Here is a 6,392-nt window from a genome sequence, read left to right on the forward strand (position 1 = left end):
TGTTCGACACTATGAAACACATACAGACTTCATGATGTTCGTCTGATATTTTTATTGTGAATATTAATCATGAGGGTAAATGGCCCTGTACACTAGGGCTGGGCCATATTATACGGTTCACGGTAATACCGCTACAATGTTAGGCAACAATAAGAAAATAAAATATCGCGTTAGAATATGGGTAAAACGTGCATGAGCAGTGCCTTTGTTTTCATACGCACATAGCCGAAAAAGCATGGCGGCAACCAATGTTCCCTCTAATTTTTCATGTGTCTGAGCGAACACACAAACTCCCTGAGTGGTCCCTTGGACCACTGTGAGCAACAGCAGACGTGTGCATTGTGGTCACGCCAGCATTGAATCCATCCAAGTTACATGCTACATACAAATCTTTTTTACGCACGCACAAATCTTTTTTACACATACAAATCTTTTTTACGCACGCACAAATTTTTTTTACACATACAAATCTTTTTTACAAGTACAAATCTTTTTTACAAGTACAAAATATTTATGACCACATTTTGAGCCCATAGATTCTCGCAAGCATTTAAATTCTCGGTGAAGAATCTCCACCAAGGACAGCCTTGCGTCGAAACTGGACAATCGCTTGTCGATTGACTCCAGTATGTCGGCAATATCTTTGCCGGCTGGCGATGTTGAGCCGGGTGAATCTGCCGGGCGTTGTCTTTTCGATGACGGCGTCTCTGGTTTGGCCGGGGAAGCTGCACACTGGGTCTTCTTCATCACGAGATCCTGAAAGCACTGATCAATATAATCTTGGAGAGTCTCTAAACTCTCCTCGTTGATTATTTAGACAAATAGTGTTAGTTATAAGATAATTGATAAGTGTATTTGGTATTTGGTATTTGGGCTTTACTTTCTTACATTTTATTGTCAAATGTTTGGCTGATATCTGACCGTGTTCATCTCGGTCATTTATAATAAATTATTCATAATTTTAGAAGTCATAACACTTTGAGATGATCCACTAACAAGGTCCTCCTCCTCGACCTCTTCCTTTGCATGTCTTTGGATCCATTGTTTCAAAGCTGAATGAGCTGACTTTGGCTTTTTTGTCTATCCATCAAAGTTTCTGATTTGGTGTGTGATATATTTTGACTCCTAGTGTTTCCACTTTGTTAATTGTGTGTAATTGAGCTAAAGCTGAGCTGATGTGAGTTTATTGACTGTTAGTGCTTTCTGAGTGACCACATGGTGTCAGCACTGATAAATGTAGGAATTCGTGTGTAGAGTTTTGCAGTAAGTTCACTACATCTGACTCATGTGGTAAAGCAGGGGCATAGTGGGAGGGGCTTTGTCTGGGTGGGACACCATTTCAAAAGTGTGTGGCCTAAACTATTCTCTCCCACAAAACTTACAGTTCAGAGGAAAAAGCGTTCACACACCATACCCAAGCGTCAATATCAGTCAAACGTAGAGTGTCCGTGCACACTCTGATGACTTAGTGTCTCACATAAAACAACACGTCCCTCCAAATGAACACTGTCAAAGTCACTGTGGCTTTAGCATTAGCTTTAGCGCCGCTGATGTAAGAGTCCGAAATTTCTGCATTGGTAAGTAAGGGTTGTTGCACAGCGGATTCCCGATGGGGACTGTGCAGCGCAGCACTGATTAGTGTTCCAGTTTCAAAATAAAAGCTGCCAGAAAGCAAAACATGGTCCTTTTTAGTCTAAAATGTCAATGTTTCAAACCATATTCCAGGATTCTTAGTTCACCATTTATGAGGTTTTCCCAAAAAAGGAAAAGACAGATCTGAATGTTTGAAAATGTTTTTGAAAAAGTCTGTAAAGATTAGATGAAAAATTCTCAAAGGATAAATTAAGTTAGTTCATTCTTTTGTCACATAAGTTGAAAAAAAAAAGGTTAAAGAAACAGTCAGGACTGGTTGGGGATGAAGGTGAAAAAAGAAAAAGGATGAAGAAGGAAGGGGAGAGGTGTTAGAAGATGCAGGGAGAGAGGGCAGAGGAGAGCTGAAAATTAAGATGGAACAGAGGTGGAGGAAGAAGAGGCTACATCAAGAGAGGAAGCAGCAGTGTCCCTCCTCCGGAAGAAACGGAAGCATTTTTTCTGCTTTTTCAGGCACTTTTCCATCAAACAATCATGGCTTCCATCATCTGGCTATGTGCGCTTTTTCCTCCAGGTTGAGGGTTTTTGAACTCATCGATTGTTTCGCAAGATTCAAGATTCAAAGTGTTCGTTGTCATGGGTACAGAAGAAATAGCATATTTCTGTGCAATGAAATTCTTGCTTTGCTGTCAATACACAAATGCCAGTTAAGTAAGGGTTAAAGGAACAAAATAAATAAGGATAAAAATAAGATAAGATATTAAGATAAATACAAATGTAAAAAAAATAAGGATAAAAAATAATGAAAGATAAATGAATAAGTACAAAAATAAGTAAGTGAAGACAAGTGAGGTATGCAGATGTCGATGTAGATGGATGTACAAAGTAGCTTAATGTGCAAAATGAACTTAGTGTGCAAAGTGTCCTGATATGCAAATTGCAGTTGAGGTAGGTCAGCTGTTCAGGAGTCTGATAGCAGTGGCAAAGAAGGAGTTGTTGAGTCTGGATGTTCTGGATTTCACACTTCTAAACCTTCGTCTCGAGGGCATACGTGTGAACAATCCGTGTTGAGGGTGTGTGGGGTCTTTAAGGATGGAGGCAGCTCTCCTCTGGACTGTGATGGTAGATGCTCTGCAGAGAGGGCAGTGGAGTCCTGATGATCTCCGCAGTTGTTATCACTCTCTGCAGGCGTTTGCGGTCCATAGCAGTAGTACTGGTGTACCATGCAGTGATGCAGCTGGTTAATGTGCTCTCCACAGTGCAGCTATAAAAGCTACTGAGGATCTTGGCCAACATACCAAATTTCCTCAGCCTCCTCGGGAAATACAGCCCCTGCTGAGCGTTTTTGACCAGCTGTGTGGTGTTCCGTGTCCAGGTGAGGTCCTCATTGATGTGGACGCCCAGGTACCCTCTCCAATTCACTCTCCCGGATACACATCGGCTGGTGAGGCCTCTTCTTCTTCCTCATGTCCACTATCATCTCCTTTGTTTTATTACGCTTAAGGGTAAGGTTGTTGTCCTCACACCATGACACCAGACCGGCCACCTCTCTCCTGTAAGCCGCCGCGTCCCCACCAGTGATGCGACCAATCACTGCAGTGTCATCCGCCAACTTCAGTATGCTGTTGTCTTTGTTGGAGGCAACACAGTCGTGGGTGAACAGGGTGTAGAGGATGGGACTGAGGATGCAACCCTGTGGTACGCCAGTGTTTGTGATAATAATAACTGAGGTCCTGTTGCCGATCCTGACAGACAGAGGCCTGCCAGTCAAAAAGTCCTGTAGCCAGTCACAGAGGGTGGGGTGCAGGTCGAGTGTAGACAGTTTGTGGATGAGTTTGTGAGTGTGTTGAAGGTGGAGCTGTAGTCAACAAAGAGTACCCTGATGTAGGAGTCATTACTCTCCAGGTGGTAGAAGGAATAGTGAAGGGCAGCAGCAATGCCATCCGACACTAGCAGCACCCGAAGCAGGGCCGAAGTGTTTAAGTGTTCACCGGAGTTTGCACCCTTGGCAAGCGGACTGAGGTATGTGATGAGAGGTGATCTGTTGTTATATTTTATTTAACCGAACTGTGTAACCCCTGTTTGAAACCCCTTTTGTTTTATTTAATCTGTGACTGTATATCTCAGAATTACTTGTTTGAACTTACCTGAATTAACTTAAGCTCATTGTTGTTATTGCTCATTGTTATAGTTCAAAAGGACTGTACGGGTATAAATTTTTTCTTATTTTATAGTTTTCACGGTGCTCAACGTCCAGAGAATGAGTCGTGTGTGGTGAGGAAATAAATGGCTGCACCCGTTAGAGACTCTTCTGTCGTTCTTGATGCCAAGGGCTGCTACAGGGCCGGTAGGCATACTGCAGGGGATCCAGAGTGTGTGCAATATTGCTCTTAATGTAGGCCATCACCACTCTCTCAAAATCACTTTGCAATGATTGGAGTGAGTGTAACAGGTCTGTAGTCGTTTAGGCAGGTGGCTGGGCTATTCTTGGGGACAAGGATGATAGTTGTGGTCTTGAAGCATGTGGGAACAATGCTCTGGCTGAGGGAAAGGTTGAAGATGGAGGTGAGAACATCAGCCAGCTCGTTAGCACATGCTCTAAGGGCTCGTCCAGGGATGTTGTCTGGTCCTGCTGCCTTGCGGAGGTTGATCTTCCTCAGGACCTTGTGTACTTGGTCTATTGAGACTAGAGATGGACCGATCCGATATTACGTATCGGTATCGGTCCGATACTGACCTAAATTACTGGATCGGATATCGGAGAAAAATAAAAAATGTAATCCGATCCATTAAATATCACGAAAGCACCTCACAAAACTTGCAACACGCCGTAACTCGCCTCAGAACGTCGGAGCAGTATGCATCACGTGATAGAGCAGCTGTGGCATGCGGGACCTGTCGGTGGTCTGGATAGCATTTGGAGCTTCGCTAGCAACCCGGCATTTCATCTCCGACAAAGTTATCCCCGAGAGAAGTAAAGCAAGTGTGTAAGTCCATCTCTGAATGTTTGTAAAGCATTCCTGCGTTAAGCTTAACGAGCGACTGCCTCTCGCTCTCCGGCTGCTACTTCAATCGTGAAACTGCTAATGATCAGCTGATCGGCTTTTCTGTGGCGAGTCCGTGTCTCTTGTTTGTTTTTGGTCCACTTTGCGCCAGAAAGAGCAAACCAGCGGCTGAACAACAGCAGCACGTTTAAGCTTGATAAGCTGTTGTTAGAATGTATTTAATATTACTTTCTACTCGAGGATCTTTTTCTACTAGCTGACGGCTGGTAACTGTGCAGGGGCGGATCTAGCAAAGTTTAGCCAGGGGGGCCGATAGGGCATTAACTGGGAAAAGGGGGCACAAAGACATACTTTTCTTTCTTATTCTCATTTAAAATGTCTAGCTTTTAATAAATAATTATCTGACACCCAAAGTTTTAATTTGATGTAAAATGAATAGAAGTCAATTACTGTATATAGTGACTATTAAGTCTAATATATATACCCTAGTAAGCTATAGTACATTTTCCTTTGGGAAGGTACCATCTGTGCAGTCTGCAATTTTGTTGAAGAAAGATGTTGAATCTATTTAATATTTCTTGAAAAATAATTGATTTCTGTGCATTTTTTTTCACACTGCATCAAATTAAGGTTGATTACGTTGATTAAGCATCATGAGGTGGAGCGTGAGGGGTGGTTCCCTATTTTTTATTTATTTATTTTTGTTGTTGCTGGGAGTTGGAACCCTATTAGTTAGGTTGCTTAATATTTACGCTAAGTACTCTTTAAAATACCAGAATAGGGAGGATGGTGTAGGTCTAAGTTTATTAGATTGATCAGTATTGCTGAACTATGAAATATTTTTTTTGTATACAGGTATAACAGAATAGCTTTAGTGTAGTTGTTGTTTTAAACTTGAGTATGAACTTGCAGACTTGCAAAATGCAGCAAGATATTTTAAAAAACAGTTTTGTTGATTAAAAAACACTATATCGGATTCATATCGGTATCGGCAGATATCCAAATTTATGATATCGGTATCGGTATCGGACATAAAAAAGTGGTATCGTGCCATCTCTAATTGAGACCGCTGGCAGGAGAGAGGGTCAGGTGATCTGGGGGTTCTGGAAGGTCTTGGAGGTCTGGGAGATCTAGGAGGTCTGGTGGGTATGGGAGGACGGGAAGGTCTGGGAGGTCTGGGGGTCTCAAAGCTGGTGTAAAACACGTTGAGATCATCTGGCAGTTGGCATATATCACAGCATTCAGGGCCTTTATAAGAACAGACAAAATTACTAAACTGAATCAATTTCAGCTTTCATTTTTTATTATGTATATTTTAGTAATAATTACATTTCATTATCTATATCTTTACCAGACATTTGCCACACAGGTGTAGATACTGTAAGTGCAGCTCTCTTCACCTACCTAACACTGACAGTCACACACAAACACATTGTATTCAACTAGAAAATCACGAAAAACATAAACTTACAGCTTTCATAAAAATATCGTCAATGAATGTGGACAAAGCAGAAGCTATGGTTGACTCTGACATGTCGATTCTTACCAGTTTCTCTTTGCTTTCTCTCTCTTGTTGAACGAGGAGTTGGCTGAAGAAAACCCGCCAGTGAGGAGGTTAGGTTCAGACTCTGTTACCCTGGTAACTGACTCAGAGTTAAAGTTTAACTTAACTTTCTGGAACTGAAAACCCGAGTTTCCCTCATCTCGGGATTAACAAACTTGGACTTAGCTAAACCTGCTTCCTAGAATAACCCCAGTAATGAATCTACAATGAGCTTAAAACATGTTGTGGATGAG

The sequence above is a fragment of the Diplotaxodon limnothrissa genome, linkage group LG11 (assembly GCF_057381915.1).
Source record: "Diplotaxodon limnothrissa isolate DT_005_m linkage group LG11, D_limnothrissa_male_GT1.1, whole genome shotgun sequence".
Classification (NCBI taxonomy): domain Eukaryota; kingdom Metazoa; phylum Chordata; class Actinopteri; order Cichliformes; family Cichlidae; genus Diplotaxodon; species Diplotaxodon limnothrissa.